At 40.1% G+C, this 21,990-nt stretch overlaps 3 long non-coding RNA genes across 3 annotated transcripts; all 3 read left to right on the top strand.

Annotated features, from left to right (window-relative positions):
• The first annotated feature begins 10,846 nt into the window (after positions 1 to 10,846).
• On the top strand, positions 10,847 to 11,203 carry LOC119781834. The gene is made up of 3 exons (XR_005280610.1): positions 10,847 to 10,884; positions 10,962 to 11,039; positions 11,120 to 11,203. It is a non-coding gene; the product is annotated as an uncharacterized LOC119781834 (long non-coding RNA).
• Positions 11,204 to 11,211: 8 nt separating this feature from the next.
• On the top strand, positions 11,212 to 11,739 carry LOC119781833. Its single transcript, XR_005280609.1, has 3 exons — positions 11,212 to 11,236; positions 11,306 to 11,464; positions 11,542 to 11,739. It is a non-coding gene; the product is annotated as an uncharacterized LOC119781833 (long non-coding RNA).
• A 574-nt stretch (positions 11,740 to 12,313) lies between these two features.
• Positions 12,314 to 13,207, top strand: LOC119781836. Its single transcript, XR_005280611.1, has 4 exons — positions 12,314 to 12,382; positions 12,490 to 12,567; positions 12,984 to 13,044; positions 13,161 to 13,207. It is a non-coding gene; the product is annotated as an uncharacterized LOC119781836 (long non-coding RNA).
• Positions 13,208 to 21,990: the final 8,783 nt, after the last annotated feature.

Below are 21,990 nucleotides of genomic sequence, written 5' to 3'. Positions count from 1 at the left end.
CTGAAGACAGGGAGCTGTCTGGAAGCTGCCTCGAGCCAGACTGGCAGCCCAGATTTCTGCTCCAGCACAGCTGGCTGCATGTTTAAATGAACATGACTACATCTGACCTAACCTAGGTCAGATGTAGTCATGTTCACATGCTGGTTCATTTCTTTTTTTTTTACTACCTGTAGAAATATGTTAAATAATCAGAACATTTCCATTCCAACTATTTTTAATTGTATGTTTGTAGGTGTTGTCTAGTTGTGTAAGATGTTAATAGAAGTTATTTCTTTGTTTTAAACCATAGTAACTGTTAATAAATTGTTGAATATGTTAAACCTTGAATCTGTTCAAAAGTTGAATAAATTTCTTTTTTTAACATACCGTTACTAGTTTTCTTTCCCTCTCTTCTCCTCTCAATTATTTGTGTCCACACTCAGAAGAAACTCACTTAGAAAGGAAAAACATTTATATATTTTATTTATAATTTTTGAACAAGTTTTTCAAAAAGGGCCAAATATTTATTGGCCCTTTCAGAAGCCTCTCTGTCCCTGGCTTCCTCCCTAGCCAAGGCTGCCCTCTCTCTCTCCTCATCCCTCTCAGCCTGCTCCTTCAATAAGTCAAGCAGGACCTCACTGCTTCTCTTCCTGGCCTGCCTCTGTGTCCTTCCTGATGCTGAGGAAGGGGTAGAGGCTGAGGTCGTGACCCCCCCACCGGCAGAGTCAGACGAGCTGCTGGCCACAACCAGGGGCGGACTGATATTGTGCTGCCCCTGGAGTGCAGCATCAAGCACCTCATACCACTGCCAGGTGGCAGCAGTCACACCACCAGCCTCAACCCTCTGCCCAGTAGGTGGGTACCGGAGCTCCTGAAAAATGGTTTATCATTTTAGTCAATCTGTACAATTGTACAATCCCTCAACACTGGGTTTTCTGTGGTAATACCAGAAATGTGGTGTGAATAATACATAACGTGAGCTAATATTATCCAGGGAGTTTTGTTATTTTACCTTGTATTTTTGCACCAAATTGTGCCACTTCTTCTTGGCCTGCTTTGCTGTGACCTGCAGGCCAGAGGCTCTCACAAAATCACTAGTTGAATAAAAAAAACAAGTTTAGAGTTACAAGAGCTGAAGATGGACATTTAGGCAGACATAAATTAAAATTACTCACTCCCATCCGGTTTTGGAGGAGCTCCTTTTTCCAGTAAAAAGGCTGTCATTTTCAGTGCGCCAATTTATAAGGGCCTGGATTTCTTCTGTGGTACCTGTTTAAAATATAAATGTAAATTATGAATTACTTTACACAGACCAAACACATTTTGCAACCTATATAATAGCTGATAACTAACTGCTTCTTCTGCTTACAGTTATGCGTTTTTTCCACACGTTCAGCCATGATGGATGTTATCTGGATGTTAATGTTGTCCTTTGGAGACATTTACAATTTATTCCAGCAAGTATTGAGTTAATAAAGCAGCACAAGGCAGTCAGATAAACACAAAACAAATGGACGTTGGGCAGAATTAAAGCAAAAAACCCCCATCAGAACGAGCGGTAGTTCACACATAACTTGACCGAGATAAGTGCACTACAGACGGAGTAACATTAGCCCTAGCTGCGGTTACCCTCGGAGGTCTGCTGGTCACTCTGGCCCGCTCAACGTCGGACTTTTTTTTTGTTTTTTTCGCACTAACTCTGTAAACAGACCACACAGGAATGCTTAAATGTATAATGTTATCGCCTCAAACGATTTCAAAACGTACTTTTGAAGAACAACAGCAGCAGAAAAGGGAATGTTTAACTTACCACTGTGAGCGCTGACTCGAATGAAGCTGCGGCCGCTGGGCATTCTGGGAAAGCGGTCAGTCTGAAGAACGCAAAAGTCTGCTCTGATGCATGCTCGATAAAGAGGGCAGGGCGAGAACAACAACCACTGCATGAAAAGTGGGATTTTCGTCAATATGCGGCACTGTAGATTGTCGTGGAACTTCATGTTAGCGGCAGTTTACGGCAATTTGTAGGCTTTGCCGAAAACTCCCGTAAATTGTCAGAAATTGACGTGGACTTTCTTAGGCAGTGTTCCCCCCATGCCTCCCCCCCATGGAATTCTAGGGGAGGCTTTAACATGTAAATGAACATGCTGTGAGCTATACAAATGCAAATCAGGTTTGCAGGGGGGGTTTTACTCCAAGTGACCTTTTTCTAAAAGGTAAGAAAATCTCTGATACAAAGAGATCAGGCTCAGTATAGACTCTTAAATTTTAGCTTGAATTTATTTATTTAATTAAAGTATAGAGACCAAAACAGATCTTTAGCTGACAGAGCAATACATTTAGAGCAGTAATTATAAAAAAAAAAAAAATTTGCATTTAAGATAAAAAAATAAAATGTTGTCTGTCAATGTGCTCAATTCACAATTTCTTAAGTGGAAAAGTTTCAAGAAATGAGTCTGAGATGATTCACTTTATAACATGGCGCATTATCCTGTTGGAAGTAGTGTTAAGGAAGAAAATATTCTAAAAAAAGACTAAAAATAATAATTTTTCTTCAACAGTAGCCATCAGAAGATTGGTACACTGTGGTCATAAGGTCCGGCCAGGTCAAGATCCGCAATTGCAATCGCACCAAACAGGAAAAAGAACATCGACAAATTCCGGTTCCTCAAATTAAAATATAGCAGCAACAGATCGGTGACTAGAAATTATAGCACAATTCTTATATATATATATATATAAAAAAAAACTAACACTGTTTATTTAAATGATTGGATCCAAACTATTGGTTATTCACCAATGAGGAAGCAGATTTCTCATCTCCATCAAAATATTTATTTTATACCGAGGGACTTAAACTTTAATCAAATCCATTCAAAAGAAACTTCTTATTACAGGAATGAAAAGAGATGCTGAGTTTGGGAGTAGTGAACAAGTTCATTCAAAAAAAGCAGTTTTGAATTATCCTTATCCCCGTTACAAAAATCTACAAAAATATATATATATATATATATATATATATATTTGGGCAGAAACTGAACATATGCTGGATGATGGTGGGATTTTTTTAATATGTCATATTAAATTAAGCGCTCACAGGGTTCATACAGGAATGAGTTACTCTAATTTAATGCTATTTTAATGCTATTTGAAATTATTTTAATGCCATCAACAAGAACCATGTACACAAGTTATTAGTGTACATGACATATGAAGGAGCTGTAAGCAGAGTTCCATGACTCCTGTATGTATGTAAACACACACACACACATACACTATATTGCCAAAAGTATTTGCTCACCTGCCTTGACTCACATATGAGCTTAAGTGACATCCCGTTCCTAATCCATAGGGTTCAATATGACGTCGGTCCACCCTTTGCAGCTAGAACAGCTTCAACTCTTCTGGGAAGGCTGTCCACAAGGTTTAGGAGTGTGTTTATGGGAATTTTTGACCATTCTTCCAGAAGCGCATTTGTGAGGTCGCACACTGATGTTGGACGAGAAGGCCTGGCTCTCAGTCTCCGCTCTAATTCATCCCAAAGGTGTTCTATCGGGTTGAGGTCAGGACTCTGTGCAGGCCAGTCAAGTTCATCCACACCAGACTCTGTCATCCATGTTTAACAGTTTATTTTGAGAAGCACACAAAGAGTAATAATTGATCAGGTTCTGGTTCTGGTCCGGGACTGGTTTCACAGAGTAATCTGCAGAGAGGGATTGTTCGGTTAGCCAGGTAGCTTTGATTCTGATTTGTACCTGATGAGGTTCAGACTGATCGGTGGAGAGAGGGAACCGGTTGGGTCCAGAGACTGTGGATTCAGCAGAGAGCTCAGCAGCGGCAGAGCTTAGCTTCAGGCTAGCGAAGTTCAGACCTTGAGTTGTCCTCCTAGTTCTCTCCTGAGAACTAACTGGGAGATTCAGACTGAGGATCTTCAGGTTTGGCTTCTCTGGGCAGGCAGGCAGGTTTCCAAACATGAGCTCCTCCAGGGCTACAGACTTCAGTCGGGTTTTCCTATGAGCAGAGAAGACAGAGACTGGTTAGGATCAGGTTGCTCTCAAGAGCAGACAGAGATTCTTAATACAAGCTGAGGCTCAGGTTCCGCTAACCAAAACTGGTCAACACTCCGGCGCTGAAGACAGGTCTGGCCGCTGCTTAAGTAATTGGTCTCCTAATCAGGTGAATCAGCCTCATGTGTGTAGGTGGCTTCATCTCAGGAGACCCAGGGCGCTCTCTGCTGGAGAAAGGTGGCAGATCTCCAGATCCCAACATGTAGCATGTTGAAATCCCCCCCTACACTACTGTGATGGTATACACATGGAAGACAGAGATTTAAAAAATGACCCAAAAAACATAGCTTGGCTAATGCCCTTTGAAAAGGAAGGTTTTATTGAGCTTCTGTATAATGTACAAGAGAGCGTTGTCCACAAGGCCATCAAAGCGGACAGGAAGGTACACTATATTGCCAAAAGTATTTGCTCACCTGCCTTGACTCACATATGAGCTTAAGTGACATCCCGTTCCTAATCCATAGGGTTCAATATGACGTCGGTCCACCCTTTGCAGCTAGAACAGCTTCAACTCTTCTGGGAAGGCTGTCCACAAGGTTTAGGAGTGTGTTTATGGGAATTTTTGACCATTCTTCCAGAAGCGCATTTGTGAGGTCGCACACTGATGTTGGACGAGAAGGCCTGGCTCTCAGTCTCCGCTCTAATTCATCCCAAAGGTGTTCTATCGGGTTGAGGTCAGGACTCTGTGCAGGCCAGTCAAGTTCATCCACACCAGACTCTGTCATCCATGTCTTTATGGACCTTGCTTTGTGCACTGGTGCACAGTCATGTTGGAAGAGGAAGGGGCCAGCTCCAAACTGTTCCCACAAAGTTGGGAGCATGGAATTGTCCAAAATGTCTTGGTATGCTGAAGCATTCAGAGTTCCTTTCACTGGAACTAAGGGGCCAAGCCCAGCTCCTGAAAAACAACCTCACACCATAATCCCCCCTCCACCAAACTTTACACTTGGCACAATGCAGTCAGACAAGTACCGTTCTCCTGGCAACCGCCAAACCCAGACCCGTCCATCAGATTGCCAGATGGAGAAGCGCGATTCGTCACTCCAGAGAACGCGTCTCCACTGCTCTAGAGTCCAGTGGCGGCGTGCTTTACACCACCGCATCCGACGCTTTGCATTGCACTTGGTGATGTATGGCTTGGATGCAGCTGCTCGACCATGGAAACCCATTCCATGAAGCTCTCTGCGCACTGTTCTTGAGCTAATCTGAAGGCCACATGAAGTTTGGAGGTCTGTAGTGATTGACTCTGCAGAAAGTTGGCGACCTCTTCGCACTATGCGCGTCAGCATCCGCTGACCCCGCTCCGTCAGTTTACGTGGCCTACCTCTTCGTGGCTGAGTTGCTGTCGTTCCCAAACACTTCCATTTTCTTATAATACAGCTGACAGTTGACTGTGGAATATTTAGGAGCGAGGAAATTTCACGACTGGATTTGTTGCACAGGTGGCATCCTATCACAGTTCCACGCTGGAATTCACTGAGCTCCTGAGAGCGACCCATTCTTTCACAAATGTTTGTAAAAACAGTCTGCATGCCTAGGTGCTTGAATTTATACACCTGTGGCCATGGAAGTGATTGGAACACCTGATTCCAATAATTTGGATGGGTGAGCAAATACTTTTGGCAATATAGTGTATATACGTATATATATATCCTCTAGCTTTTTCTCCGCCTGGAGCGATATAATATATCTGACGAAATTGTTTTTATAAGCATTTTTTATTAAAGAATTATAAATACTTCGATAAACATATTTAAATAATTTTAGTGCCAATTAAGGCCTTGATTTAAAAAAAAAAAGAATGATTTTTTTATTATTTTTATTGATCCGCGGAAACCCTGGTTCATCTCGCGCATGCGCTCTACGATCTCCAAGAAACTCAGAGCGGCGCGGTGTGCAGCCACAGCCGAGGATGTATGCTTTGCTTTGTGCAGGCGGTCTGGAGCGGAGAATGGGGGATTTCGGGGTAAAACTCCTCTTGGACGCGATGGCGACTCTGCATCGAACAAGACGAACTCAAAGAAGAGATGCTAGCGGTAAATATATGTTCGATTACTGCCTGCAAAGCTAAAAGCAGCCTAGCCTAAGCTACGGCTAATAGCAGCCTAGCCTAAAGCTACGGCTAATAGCAGCCTAGCCTAAAGCTACGGCTAATAACAGCCTAGCCTAAAGCTACGGCTAATAGTAGCCTTGCAAGAACAAGCTTTATTAAAGTGTATTTTTTGTGATTCACAGGAAGCAGTACGCCGTCTTCACAACTCGGAGACTAATTGCAGGCGCTATGAACCGGAGCAAGGATAAGATTTAAAGAATATGCTTTCATTCTGCGGTAAAAGGAAATGGATACGGATGGATACCGATCATAGCTTTACATTTTGTTTTCACAGACCTCCTATTTGCTCGGAGCCATATCAGCAGGTCCAGATTTGCTCGATGTTGATAAAGATGACATTGTGTGTAAGTGACTTGTTTTAATGTTTTCTCCTTCCTTGTTACTGTGACTTGCATTTGATTTTTTATTCATACCACTCTCATTTAATTGTTTTCCAGCTGCCTGTAAGACGTATTTTCAGACGGTACGCAGGAGCTTCAGATATACGCTGCCAGCCAACACGTTGCTTACGGAGGCTGCCAGGCAATCTGCTCGGAGTCGGGCCAGAAGAAAGAGGGTAAGACTTTATTTGGTGACTATTTTTCAGGTGCATTAATAGATGTGTTGTGTCCATACGCAGTGCGCTGATTCATTGTTTTTTTTTTTTTCAGCTGCTGAAAGCGAGGCAGAGTGTGCTAGCAGATGAGGAAGTGGAACTCTGGAGGTCCGCCACCGTCGGCCTCATGTCCGACGAAGAAGATGGCGTCATTGACGGTGTCTCTGGATGGATTGTACGGTCGCCGCCATTTCGTAGGCCGGATCTCACTGAACTCTGTGTTAAGCTGCAGTCCCGGTTAGAAGCGATGCCGAAGTACAGGGCCACGCACAGTAGGCATCTGCGCATCGGACCTGCCTCGGAGGGAATGCTGCCAGTTACCTCCAACCCCGAGGAGGCAAACGGACCGTTCACGGAGTTGTAATTTTTAGATACGCATGTGTTTGGATACGCGTTGTATATAGTTGTGTGTGTTTTAATAAAGCTCTTTCTTTGCATAAACAGCTTTCTGGAAAATTTTCATTTCCTGTATAAATTCATTCATGTCCTTGATGGTAGCCTAATAATTGTGTAGTAGTGTAGGATAACATAAATACACAGCATATGAATGAATAAATATATGAATGAATAAATATATGAATGAATATATATATACATATATATATATATGTATATATATATATATATATATATATATATATATATATATATATATATATATATATATAATATATATATATATATATATGTAAATTTATATGTAAATATATATATATATGCCAACCAATCACGAGCGACTTTACTTGTTTAAAAAGAAGTGGTTCCGTCCAATACTCAGTAAGAAAATTAAAGCCTGGCGTGGCCACGTGTGGTTTTGCTGCCAATCACGAGCAATTTTACTTGTTTGAGAATAGTGGTTTCAGCCAATACTGAGTAGGTTATTCAAGCTAGACCTGGCCAGCCGCGCGGGTTTGCTGCATTCATATGCTAATTAGGGCCATTAGTACAGCTGATCGCTCTCCACATACGTCAGAGTCCGTTTCCGACAATTTGTGGCACGACAAACGCGGACAAGCACGGGTTGCAAATTGTCGGAAACTGACGAAAATCAGGGAGATCTGCGGGAGTTTACGGGGGTTTACGGGGACGAAAATCTCACTTTTTATGCAGTGATCCGGGGATTTAGTGCGTTCTCGATCTGCCGTTCTTGAGAATTGGAACGGTACTCGGGCTGAGACTGATGACGTGTCACGAGTACACGAGCACACGAGAATGCTTGTCATTACCCCATCTGTACCGGAAGCACGATCCGTACCATCAGCTCATTTGCGCCTGCGCGAACAGAATAACTTCCGGTGGCAGTATTTCCTTTTTCTTACGTTTTTATTCTTTTGTATTTTTTAGAGGCATGGGTTTCTTTTTGTATATCTTTGTATTTTCGTCAATATTGCATTTTCTAAAAATAAAAAAACAGAAATACATAAAAAAGTTCAATTGTCTTGTGATAGTTACTTTGACTGCTCTGAGCATACGCAAATATATGTCACACAGCGTTTATATTTAAATTTGTTTAAATATTTGATTTACTCTGTACTTAACGGTGCACTCCAGCAGTACTGATCCCACAATGGATTCATTTGCTACGTTTGGTGACCTGCAGTTTTTCATTGATAAGGGAACATTTCCCGAAAATTTGGATTTTTATTCCAGAAAAAAAATAAAAAGGATGTCTCCACATTTTCAAGTTAAAGGTAAGAAAATTAAAAAGTAAAACCAGCCAGAAAAAATATTCATTTAATAATTATTTAGTCCATTTAATGTTTAAATAAGAATGATACAATTTTTTTTGTCCCTGGGAAAGCAGTCTTTTCAATTTTAAATCCAATATAGAATATATTTCACATTTAAGAAGATTATGTTCTTATTTCTTTCACTTTTTATTCTAGCAAGCATGTTACGGTCAAAGTAAAAGTATATATTTAAAATGTTAAATGCGATAATATTTTTTACAATTTTAAATTATTTATTTATATATTTTATCTTGTATGCTGTTTGGGTTACTGCATTTCTCTGGGATGCACAAAAATATCTGTATGCTTTAAATTTTATGTCTTTGCATGAAAAAAAACATAAAATATGTTTTATTTATATTGTTTTCATATCATTCCATCCAACCATTCTTCTAACAGACAGCAGACTCTTCTACGTTGGTCCCAGACGGCAGTTCATGCGGCTTGTGGTACTTTCTGAGAAAGAAAGAACATTTGTCTTGATGGAGTGCCACAATAATCCTGGTACTGGCAACCACAATGGCAAGAGGGCCACTCGAGACAGGGTTATTGCTGGGTATTATTGGCTCACCATCACAAAGGATGTTGATGAATGGGTAATGTAAAACAAATTAATTATGGCTCATACCTTCCATCACCTTTAATTTTGAAGATTTTTAGCATAAAGAATGTAATACACAATTAGTAGAAGCTATAGGTTGTCTTTAGCTGATTTTGTTGTTTATCAGCCTGAATCAACTACACAAACAAATTTTCCTTTCAGGTCAAGCGTTGTCACCGCTGCCAAATAAATGATCCAATGAAAACTGTAGCACCGGTTCTACATTCAATCAAGGTTCTAATTTTTTTAATTTATAGACTGAAACACAAGCACTGTTTTTATAAGTCAATATAACCCCTTTCCATTATGTCTTTCTATTATTTGCTGATGAAGGTTCTCAGTCATCCAGGTCATAGTCATTCCGTAAAAATTCAAAAAATCCACTGGGCTTGGTTTTCAAGATTTGAAGACGTTTCGCCACCTCTCCAGGAAGCTTTCTCAATTCAAATGTCTGGATCCGCAGTGAGTTTGAGTCTTATATAGACAACGCCTTGTATCGCTTGGAAACATGCAATGGTAACCGATGAATGGGTCGTTAGTTCCCACGTTAGCCTGTAATATCTGAAACTGTCTATGATTCTAGGGGTCGGTCGTTAAAGGGGGGATTGCCATTAAGGGGGGGATTGTCTCCTGTAATACCTGAAACCTGTCTATGATTGTTAAGGGTTGGTCGTTAAGGAGGTATTGTTCACCGGCTGGGGCGGGTAGGTCCCTCGTTCCTCTGTGATGGGGTGGTGGGTTTGGTGATATCTGGAAGGGATCATGTCTATGATTGAATTGTATGTTTTTGGAAGCTGGAATCTGAGTCCACCACCTCTGTGTGACCCCAGTACATTTCAAGCCAAACCAAACCCTTAAACAGAGGCTAGTGCACCCTAAAGATAAAACCCCCAGACCGAATATGAGCGGAGTAGTATATGCTGTTCAGTGCAGCGAGGAATGCTCTGATCTTTATATTGGCGAAACAAAACAACCTCTCCACAGACGCATGGCCCAACACAGAAGAGCAGCCGCCTCTGGACAAGACTCCGCAGTACACCTACACCTTATGGACAAAGGACATTCTTTTGAGGACCAGAATGTCCATATTCTGGATAAAGAAAATAGGTGGTTTGAGAGGGGCGTGAAGGAAGCCATCTATGTTAAGAGAGAAAAACCAACTTTAAACAGAGGTGGTGGACTCAGATTCCAGCTTCCAAAAACATACAATTCAATCATAGACATGATCCCTTCCAGATATCACCAAACCCACCACCCCATCACAGAGGAACGAGGGACCTACCCGCCCCAGCCGGTGAACAATACCTCCTTAACGACCAACCCTTAACAATCATAGACAGGTTTCAGGTATTACAGGAGACAATCCCCCCCTTAATGGCAATCCCCCCTTTAACGACCGACCCCTAGAATCATAGACAGGTTCAGATATTACAGGCTAACGATGGAACTAACGACCCATTCATCGGTTACCATTGCATGTTTCCAAGCGATACAAGGCGTTGTCTATATAAGACTCAAACTCACTTTGGATCCAGACTTTCTATTATTTGTTCTTTTATTGTGTGGTAGGTAAAAGAACCCTGGGAGGTTCTTGAATTGGACCTGATTGGGCCATTGCCAGAGACCTCTCTGGGACACAACTATGTCCTCACTATGACCGATCTGTACACAAAGTGGGTGGTTGCTGAACCTCTACGAACAAAGACCGCTGTAGAAGTTTGTTCAGCACTCATCTCTAAGCTGTACACGTTTGGCCTAGTGAGAAAATAATAACAGATCAGGGGAAGGAGTTTGTGAACCAGGTGAAATTTTATCCATCTTCTCTTCTGTCATTTTTGCAAACTTCAGTCCTTTGAAGATATTTATGTGTTCCCTGCAGCTCAATGACAGTATCTTTAAACTGCTGAACATCCAGCATGCTGTGTCCAGTGCATACCACCCCCAGACCAATGGACAGGTATTTAGCCTGTGTTTTGCAAGAACTTCCATGTTTAAATCAAGTTGCTTTATTTATGAAAAAACATATCTTTCATTTAGGATGAAAGGACAAATCAAAATATAAAGCGTGCTCTGAGGAAGTACGTCAACGAAAGCCATAATGACTGGGACCTTCACCTTCCTGCAGTTGCTTATGGAATTAACACTGCCAAGCAGGTAGTACACTAGTGTTTCATTTGCACAAAATATCTGAAAACAGATAACCATGAACTTCTTTGCTATCAGTCTTCAACCAAATACACCCCATACTTCCTCTTGTTCCACCGTCACCCACGTCTGCCCGAGATAATGAATACCTGTCCAATGGGAGACAACTTTGAGGTTGGTGATGCAGAGGATGAAATCGATAAACAGCTGACTGAAGTACACAATCTTAATACCAAGGTTTGTAAATGTTGAGAAAATACTAGAAATAAGATTTTTTTTACAATCTTGCCTAAAGTGCATTTCTATTTTTGAAGGTTCTTCAAAATATTGAAATGGCACAGGAAAGACAGCAAAGGACTTTTGGAGACCGGAAACGCAAATTTACCCGTGTCGCAACTGTTGAGGCTGGGGATGAATGTCTGATTTCAGGGGCTTCAAAAAGGCCACGTACAGGGGACACATTGACCAGCCAGCACAGAGGACCTTACAAGATTGGAAACATTACAAAAAAGGGAGTGGCCACACTGTGCTGAAGGGATAAACAACCATGAAGGTCAATGTGTCCAGACTGAGGCCCTATTATAGGTTAACAAGTAAGTGCTTTTAGATGTTCCACACTTCTGTGTCTTTGTGTTCATATTTTTACTTCATGAGAGAGAATAACTGAAAAAATGTTGTCATCATATATACAACCAGATGAGCAACTATCTGAAGGGGAGCTCCTCAACGACCATGAATACTCCTCAAGGGACTGGCAGCGGGAGCATTCCTATTGTTTTTCTGGAGCAAAGTGGGAACGGGATGTGAACCCAGTTCAAGAGGCTCTTGTATGCTTTGACATATTTTGCTCTGAATCTGCGCCTGACTGGCTCTGCTAATTTAATCTCCTCTCCATTCTCACATTGCTGCCCCAAATCTAATAACTTCTCCTGAAATATTTTAATTTTCTTTCATTTAGCTATGTTACATATTGGAGGAAACGGCAAAAAGATTTGTAATTAAATTGCCTAGATCTTCATATTTACGCCCTGTGAAACAATTGAAATGCTTAACATCATTCTTTTCTGTTTTCACAAGGGAAAAGACATACACATCTTCAATCTGTATGTGGTGCCCCTGTGGAAGGCAGATGTGGATCCTTTCTGTTCACTGCCTGTAGGTATTTTCGTGAATTTATCTATATTGCTGTCCTCCTCACTCTTTCTATTCTTCAGTGTATACAACATGTATGATGTAATATTAATGCATATTGGTATTATTAGGACCTGACAACGAAAGACCTTGTAGTTTTCCCAGCATGGAGCCAACAACAGGACGCTGCTGATCACTACCTCCTCTGCGTAATGACAATTTTTGTATTTTAAATGATCTCAATGAAGGATGTATATGTATTGCTTTTTAATGATTTGATAATAAAAAGAATATCAATTGCAGGTTCTACTGGTAAAACAGAGAGAGATAGTGTTTCTTGACTCCCTTCGACCAGATGGTTTTGGTGACGAGGCCTACAAAAATATATTTAGGTTCAAGCTATATTGATTCACTGGTTGTGGCCTATTGCCAGTTCTGTCTCTTTGGAAATATCTTCATAAAAGCCTTGTTCTCAGGCTAGGTGTTCATAAAAGCCTCGTTCTCAGGCTAGGTGTTCATAAAAGCCTCGTTCTCAGGCTAGGTGCTCATAAAAGCCTCGTTCTCAGGCTACTTGCATATTTCAGTGTGTCACCTTAATCTGAATTTATAATTCAAATGTATGCAGACGCATTGCAGCCTTTATTGATCCAGGGCCATGGTCTGAGAAGACAGGGAGAGACCTTGAAGTATGTTTGTAATTATCAAAGTGTAAAATGTTTGCAGTAAAACACATATTTATCGCTCATATATTGTTGTACTTTTCTCTAATTTTACATGTGTCTTTTTGCTTCTCTTTTCTTAGCATTTTCCTCTTCAGTCCAACGGACATGACTGTGGGATCTTCATGTTGATGGTATTCACTGCTTACTTAAAGCTTTTACTCATGGCTCAAACTGTGTGTTACAGTTTTTTGATGTTTTACAGTATGCCCTCTGCATCAGCACATCAACCCCATTTACCTTTTCCCAGGTATGTTTATTTTTGTTTTTGGGGGGTTGATTACATTGAAATTCTTCTAGCCACTTGTAATTTTTATTATACTTGCTTTTGCCTGTTTTTTCAAGTGGGAGATGCCAACCATTCGCCATTGGTGGTGCCTCCAGATAATGGAGAGGTTTTGCATTGAAGGGTACCTTCACACAGGAAACTTCAATGTCTTCTGTATTTTCGTTTACTATGTGCTAATGATCCTGTTGTTCCATTCAAAGGCATGGACAACGATTTGCTCACTGGACAGAAGAATCCTCCCATCTTCTTGAAGGAATCCTGGAACCGGTCTTTAGGGTTCCAAAGTCCACCAGTGCAGAGACTTCCCCCAGAAATGGTGATGGTGGAGAGGGCAATGCGAAGGTGTGTGTTTAATGTTTAGTGCTAGTGTAGCGAGGGTGAAAAGCATCAAGCTCCTGGTTCTGCTCTTTCCTGATCACCTCTTTTGAAACTACAGAATTGAGTCACGTGTGTATATATATACTATATAGTATTTTACGTTTTTTTTATGTACTTTTTTCATACTTTAGGGACAGACACAGACCCTGAGGGACTTGCATAAAGCATGGGACTGGATTCAACAGTACAAAGCCTTATTCCGTGAGGAAATAGGAGAACCTGAAGTCTTACAGATGAGCAAGCCCAGGCAGAAAATGGCCCTTGAAGGATACAGTTCTGCAAAGGATCCCTTCTTAATTTCCTTCCAGTATCAGGAAGACATGGAAATGTTTTACATCAACTGTGTTGATGTAATGGGACTAAAGGTCAATACCATGTTTTGCGAGTATAGTTCTTAGAATGTTTGTATAGTCAGTTCTTAATAAGTTTTAAAGGTTTTCTTTCTCTCTCTGAATTATTTTATTCTCTGCCCAACTTTTCTAACTACCATGTTTCAATAATGTATGCTTTGGCTTTGTTATGTGTTATTTGTTCTATTCCCTGTTTGGTTTTTGTAAAAAATAAACAATGTGGGCATTAATGACGAGGTCTTCTCCTGTTTTTGATGTGTACACCAGAGGGCGCTAAAATATCAACTGATAACTTTAACGTTCTTAAAAAATCTATTTTATACAAGAGTATTTGTGTTCAAGTTTATTATACAACTTTATGTAATTTCAATTCAATTCAATTCAGTTTATTTATATAGCGCCAAATTCACAACACATGTCATCTCAAGGCACTTTACAGTTCAACCAGATCATACAGTCAAATTGATACAAAGTTTTCTATCTAAGGAAAACCAGTTGATTGCATTGACTCATTGACTCAAATACAATCCCCCACACTAAGCATGCTTGTAGCGACAGTGGAGAGGAAAAACTCCCTTTTAACAGGAAGAAACCTCCAGCAGAACCAGGCTCAGTGTGAGCGGCCATCTGCCGAGGCCGACTGGGGTTCAAGGAGACAGAAGCAGAGATACAAAAAGCAGCTGTAAAAGGCGGCCCCGTCCAGGAAACACACAGCCAGGCAGACGAGCTCCAAGGCAGCTCCCATGCCAGAGGACGAAGAAAGCACATCCACTCAGTCACGGTCAGAGAAACAGGACCACACTGGAAAACAGGCCGATCTCCAACATCTATAAACAAGGGTGTTGATAGAAGCAGCACAGCTGATGTTTCTTTCCAGGATGACGTCACAGCCAAACAGGAACAGACGAGGCAAAGCTACTCTGAGGAAAAGCAGAGAGAGCAGAAGGTTAGAGATTGAACTAACAGATTCTGCAGAATAGGAGAACAGAGAGAGAATGAAGCAGAATGATGAAATGGGGGTCCCTATGTCCTCCAAAAGTCTAAGCCTATAGCAGCATAACTATAGAGATAGCTCAGGATAACCTGAGCCACTCTAACTATAAGCTTTATCAAAAAGGAAAGTTTTAAGCCTAGCCTTAAAAGTAGACAGGGTGTCTGCCTCACGGACTAAAACTGGTAGTTGGTTCCACAGGAGAGGAGCCTGATAACTAAAAGATCTGCCTCCCATTCTACTTTTAGAAATTCTAGGAACCACTAGTAAACCTGCAGATTGAGAGCGAAGTGCTCTGTTAGGAACATAAGGAACAATCAGATCTCTGATATAAGATGGAGCTTGGCCATTTAAGGCTTTATATGTGAGAAGGAAGATTTTAAATTCTATTCTTGATTTAACAGGAAGCCAATGAAGAGAAGCCAGGATAGGCGAGATATGATCTCTCTTTTTAATTTTCATTAGAACTCTGGCTGCAGCATTTTGGATCAGCTGAAGGCTTTTAACTACAGTTTGTGGACTTCCTGATAGTAAAGAATTACAATAGTCCAGCCTTGAAGTAACAAATGCATGGACTAGTTTCTCAGCATCACCCCTGGACAGGATATTTCTAATTTTTGCAATGTTCCTCAGATGAAAGAAGGAAATTCTAGAAACCTCCTTGATATGGGACCTAAATGACAGGTCCTGATCAAAAACAACACCAAGATTTTTTACTTTATTATCTGAAATCAGTTTAATCCCATCCAAATGAAGTGACTGGCTAATCAGTTTCTTTTTCAGAGACTCTGGTCCAAAGACTATAACTTCTGTTTTGTCTGCATTCAGAAGCAGAAAGTTAAGAGTCATCCAGGTTTTTATGTCTTCAAGACATGCCTGTAATCTATGTAATGGGTTAGCTTCATCTGGATTTATAGACAGATATAGCTGGGTATCATCAGCATAACAGTGGAAATTAATCCCATGCTGTCTAATAATTCTACCAATTGGGAGCATGTATAAAGTAAAGAGAATTGGTCCTAGCACTGATCCCTGTGGTACTCCACAGGTAACCTTTGAGCGTGTTGAAGATCTATCATTAACATGAACAAACTGAATTCGATCAGATAGATAAGATTTAAACCAGTCTAGTGCTGTTCCTTTAATTCCAACAAAATATTCAAGTCTTTCTAAAAGAATATTATGGTCAACTGTATCAAATGCAGCACTAAGATCCAACAGGACGAGCACAGATACAAGTCCATTATCTGAGGCCATGAGAATATCATTAGTGACTTTCACCAGAGCTGTTTCAGTGCTATGATGAGCTCTAAAGCCAGACTGAAACTCTTCAAAAAGTTCATTATGGTGGAAGTGATCGCAAACTTGTTTGGCAACTACTTTCTCAAGAATTTTGGATAAGAAAGGAAGATTGGATATAGGTCTATAATTGACCAAGTCATCTGGGTCAAGAGACGGTTTCTTAAGCAGAGGTTTAATTACAGCAACCTTAAAAGCTTTAGGTACATATCCCTGTAACAGAGATAGATTAATCACATCTAAAATGGAGGAGGAGATCAAAGGGAATACCTCCTTAAATAACCTGGTTGGAACTGGATCTAACATACAAGTTGAAGGCTTAGATGAAGACAATAATTTTGCTAATTCAGAGAGTTCAACTGGATCAAAGCAGTCTAAACCCAGTTCAGATTCCATGACTACCTCAGGTACAATCGCGGATAGAGGAGTGCTTATGATCTTATTTTTAATAAGATCAATCTTATTTATAAAGAATCCCATAAAGTCATTGCTGCTAAGAGCAGGTGGAATGGACGGTTCAACAGAGCTATGGCTCTGGGTGAGTTTGGCAACTGTATTAAAAAGAAATCTAGGATTATTCTTATTCTCCTCTATTAATGAGGAGAAGTATGCTGCTCTTGCTTTACAAAGGGTCCTCTTATACAGCAGTAAACCATTTTTCCAGACTAGGAAGGACTCTCGCAGGCCTGTGGAGCGATATTTTCTCTCCAGTTTCCTAGCATTTTGCTTCAAAGTACGCAGCTCTGCATTAAACCAAGGAGCAAGCTTTCTATTTTTAACGGTTTTCATTTTCAAAGGAGCTGCGTTGTCTAAGGCAATACGCAGAGAACTAGCAACCCCATCAACAAAATCATCAACCTGTGAAGGGGAATAAGCTAAACTTTTGCACTCTGCAGCACTGCTCAGTGACACAGAGGAGAGAGAAAGTGAAGCAGATTCTTTAAAATTTATAACTGCACTATCTGATAAAGATCTACTAAAATTGAACCTTCTTTTGGGGGAGGAGAACTCTGTTAAAGTAATCCTGAAGGTTATTAGAAAGTGGTCAGAGAGGACAGGGTTGTGAGGAAATACTGTTATTTCTTCACATTCTATGCCGTATGTCAGCACAAGATCCAAAGTATGAAGATGAGAATGCGTGGGACTATTCACATTTTGAACAAAGCCAATAGTGTCTAAGATAGCATTAAAGGCTGCTCTTAAGCTATCGCCTTCAATGTCAGCATGGATGTTAAAATCTCCCACTATGATGACCCTGTCAGTATTTAATACCAAATCAGAAAGGAACTCTGAAAACTCATCTAAAAATTCAGAGTAAGGACCTGGTGGACGATACAAAGTTACAAAAAGAAGAGGTTTTCTTGCCTTGAAATTTGGATCAGGGAAATTAAGGGTTAAATGTTCAAAAGAGTTGTAGGTATTAACTGTTTTGGGAGTAATCAGTAAGTCAGACTGGAAGATTGTTGCTACTCCTCCTCCTCGCCCAGAACTTCTGGGGATGTGAAAATTTAAATAGCTTGAAGGAGTTGCCTCATTTATGCTCACATAATCCTCTTGCTGCAGCCAGGTTTCTGTAAGGCAAAACAAGTCAATGTGATTATCACAAATCCAGTCATTAACTAGTAGACTTTTAGAGGAAAGCGATCTTATGTTAAACAGACCGCATTTAATTGTTTTAACTTTTTCCCCAATTTGAGTTATTTTGATTTTAATTAGATTATCATGATTTACTCCTTTGGGAATCTTTGCTAATTTATTAGATTTTGGTCGTGGGCAAGACACTGTCTGGATGGAGTAAAGAGTGGGTAACAGTAGAGAAGCTGCAGAGATGTGTGTTAAACTACATAAAAACATTGTTAAACTACATTGTAAAACATTACAATATGTTTATATATATATCTATCTATCTCTCTCTCTCTCTCTCTCTCTCTCTATCTATATATCTATATATATATATATATATATATATATATATATATATATATATATATATATATATATATATATATATATGTGTGTGTGTGTGTGTGTGTGTGTAAACAAAATTAAAGTTATTAACGAATAAAATACATTTTTTTTCTCAAATAAAAAAATAATAGAGTGCATTCACTCTATTATCATAGAGTGCATCAGATAAACGTTACGCAATAATATATTCCCAGACTGCTCTTATCATGTCGTATGATGACGTCAAGCAATACAATGGATTGAATTTAAAAAGCATCCATTTCTTCCAGAAAAGTCTTCAAAATTGTCTTTACGATGTAGTTTAGTATTCTTTAATTATTTAAGGATATAAATAAAGTTTTTTCAGTACCGTAATTACATTATTTTTTGGCGACCCGGAAGTTATTCTGTTCGCGCAGGCGCAAATGAGCTGATGGTACGGATCGTGCTAACAGTACGGATCGGGTAGCGACACTTCTAACGTGAGGGTAGACCTTGGCTTTGGGTTTCCAGTTTTTAGTCCAGAGCAGCATGGGAAATCCAGAGAAGAGTCCTCAGGTTTGGCTCAGAGGGCAGGCTCGGCAGGTTAAGCTCATCCAGAGCTTACAAGGGAAACTGGATTCCTCAAAGCTGAGACAAAGAGGGATTAGAATCCAATCAGGAATCAGAAGCAAAGAAGGTTCTCAGAAGAAGCTAGGCTCAGGTGCTAACCAAACTGGATAAACACTGCGGGGTTGAGGCAAGGTTAGGCAAGGCAGGTTATATACAGGAGGATCCTCTGATGATGAGATGCGCCTCAGGTGTGTCGAAGGCTCAGCTCAGGAGGATCCACGGCGAACTCTGCTGGAGAAAGGTGGAACTTCTCCACATCCCAACAGTTTTTACTTTTTGGGAAACTAAAATCCCAGATGGTGGCATTACATGATTCTAATTAAATCTATTTTAATTATTTATTTATTTTGTTTTTTCTCTCATTAGGATTGCATCAGAGATTCATTAGAAACGGGATAAATCAAACTTCGCGCTGGAACTGGACACAGCATATGGCCAAGATACCCTCAGGAGCTCAGCAGATTAGCTTAAACAAGGCTGGAGAGTCAAAAACAATTTCAGTGTGAACTGACCCTGGGTTTTACAGCCTCCAGTTTTTATCCATTATTATTTTTATCTGTGTATAATGCCGTTTGGAAACTGCCTAAGCACAAACTGATTAATTTGCAGCTCTAATCATTACTAACACTTATGTTTTCACTGTTCATCTGGGCCTTACTTTCTTTGCATGACTTGTTAAATTCTACTAGCTTTACTAATATCTGTGAATGAAGTGATTAACTATCGACTAATTGATGAACTGTTTGATAGCTTTTTCCTGGTAACAAACCTGAGGGGTCACTTACTTTTGCCCTGCTTGTAGAGAGTGACAGTAAGGCTGTCGGTGAGCAGGCATGATTATTCAGAGGCCCATTTAAGGAGGATCAGGAGATTGTTTTGCTTAAACATGTTCTATTTTTTTTCAGGCTGTGTTTGTTACAATCCTTAAATGTTAACATTTTTCTTCCATGACAGGCTGACAAAAGTCTCATCCTTCATTGTTCTTTGTTTAAGATGTGCATTAACCCTTATTTTCCCAACAGCTGCAGAAGCCCTAGCATATGAAATGAACAACTTGGCTGAGAGCAACTAGAGAGAGGGGGGGTTGGGGGTTCAGAGGGTTGATTTTTTTTTGATAGGAGGATTTGAATAGGTTTAGACTGACTGGACTGACTTGGTTAGAAACTGGACTGGATCGGAACCATGGATTAGGACGTCAGAGAGATGGCGTTAGAACGCAGAGTGCCAGTGTTTAGAGATTGTGACCTGCATGTTTTGTTTCTGGCTGAAGGCCATTCTGGCGAGCTCTGAGTTTGTTTTAATTCCTCTCTGGTTCTGATATGACCTATGAGGTACAGATTGATACGGTGGTTTGAAGCTCGAGGACTTTTATTGGGGTGGAATTGCGCACCCATTAAGAGCAGTCATGCTGACAGAGGCATTTGATGAATGACATGATGAACGTACAACTTTTTGGAGAAGTCGGAGGCACCACTGGAATTTTTGTTGTCTTACATGTTTGTCATTGTTTGTGTCTGTATGTTTGTCTTTTTCTGTTTGTTTACTAACATCTTAGCCTTTAGAAAAAGAAAAAAAAAAGACGTGCCACGTATGTTAATTTTGTTTGAATAATTTTGACTATACTACGGATGGAAATGTTTCAAAATGAACAATGGACTTTTTGTTTGGAGAGACATTGGACACTTTCTTTCTTGAGTCACAGGAAGAATTACACTACAAGGGGCACAGAGACTAACTTTACACCTAAACCTCAGAAGGACGAATGGTGTGCAGCTGCTGAGGTGGACATTAAGGAAGTGACTGGAAGCCCACTGCTTCAGATGAGAACAGGCCACTGGCTGTGATGGAGTGATGGAGGTCATGGGATCCTCAGACAAGACAGATGAAAAAGATAAGTGAACTGACACACCAGATTTCTTATTCACAATGAAAGATTATGAGAGATTTATTCAAAACAGGTTGAAATGGTCTGCTAAGTATTCTGCATATCATCAGGGGGTGGGGTATTCTTAAATAGAGGAATAAAAAAGAGGATTTAGAGATGTTTTACTATGTGATAAATTAGACTGGGTTTTTTTGATAAATGGTTTGGTCAGTTGTCAATTATCAGAATATTACAGGGACAACAAGTTGAAACTTCAACATTTGGGAAAAGGTAAACCAGCAACAACAAAATGCACTTTAGGATAAATTAGAACATTTTCTGAGTGAATTTTTAAAGCAAATGATGACATCTTTCAATATAAGCAATATTGATGAAGACTTAATGAGTTAATAGTGCTTATGGCAATTAAATATCAGGCCCAGGATCTAAACCTTCACCAGTTTTTTTTTTTTTACTGCGAGCAGACTTATAGATAGCATTTGAGGGGCTATATACAATTTGGGGGATGGGTAACCATACTTTTTATGCATGAAGCAATAAGAACACCTGACTTTACTTCACCTACAGCTGCAATCAATACTTTAGAGGGAATGCACACTTATTATGGTAGTTTATTTGATATAACACATTTAAGAGGAGATTTTTGATCTGGTCAGGGGTCCAGATATGACAACTATTGACTGGTTCTGGTGATGTTGGAACAGATTTTCTTTTTTGTTTTTTGTTTTTTTTGGTTCTTTGTTTTTTGTTTTTGTTTTTTCTTTTCTTTTTACACCGGGGCACTGCTTTTTTTGGAGAATATTTTAAAAGGACTATAGCTGGACACTTTGCATAGAGGGGGTGCAGTCGAATTCAACACCTTCAGGAACTGTGTACTGCTGAGTTTTGGGAACGCAGCAGCGAGTCAGAGTACCAGGATAATTCTTGATTTTACCTAATTGTGATTTAAATGTTGTGATTTATTTTGATTTTGTTTTGTTGAAAATCATGGAAATATTTTGCTCCAGACCCACCAAGATCAAGTTTTATGCCACTTTTTCTTTGATGTAGAAAGACTCAGAACCTGATTGGCTTAAAGGTTCTTTAATTATTTGGTAATGATAATTGTCAGATTCAAAACAGGGTTTTCCTTGCTCAGATTGACCAAGAGTGGGATTTCCCT

The sequence above is a fragment of the Cyprinodon tularosa genome, unplaced genomic scaffold, assembly GCF_016077235.1.
Source record: "Cyprinodon tularosa strain WSP-4 unplaced genomic scaffold, ASM1607723v1 ctg1825, whole genome shotgun sequence".
Classification (NCBI taxonomy): domain Eukaryota; kingdom Metazoa; phylum Chordata; class Actinopteri; order Cyprinodontiformes; family Cyprinodontidae; genus Cyprinodon; species Cyprinodon tularosa.
Note: the sequence above shows the minus strand (reverse complement) of the source record. Positions and strands in the feature narration are given on the sequence as shown.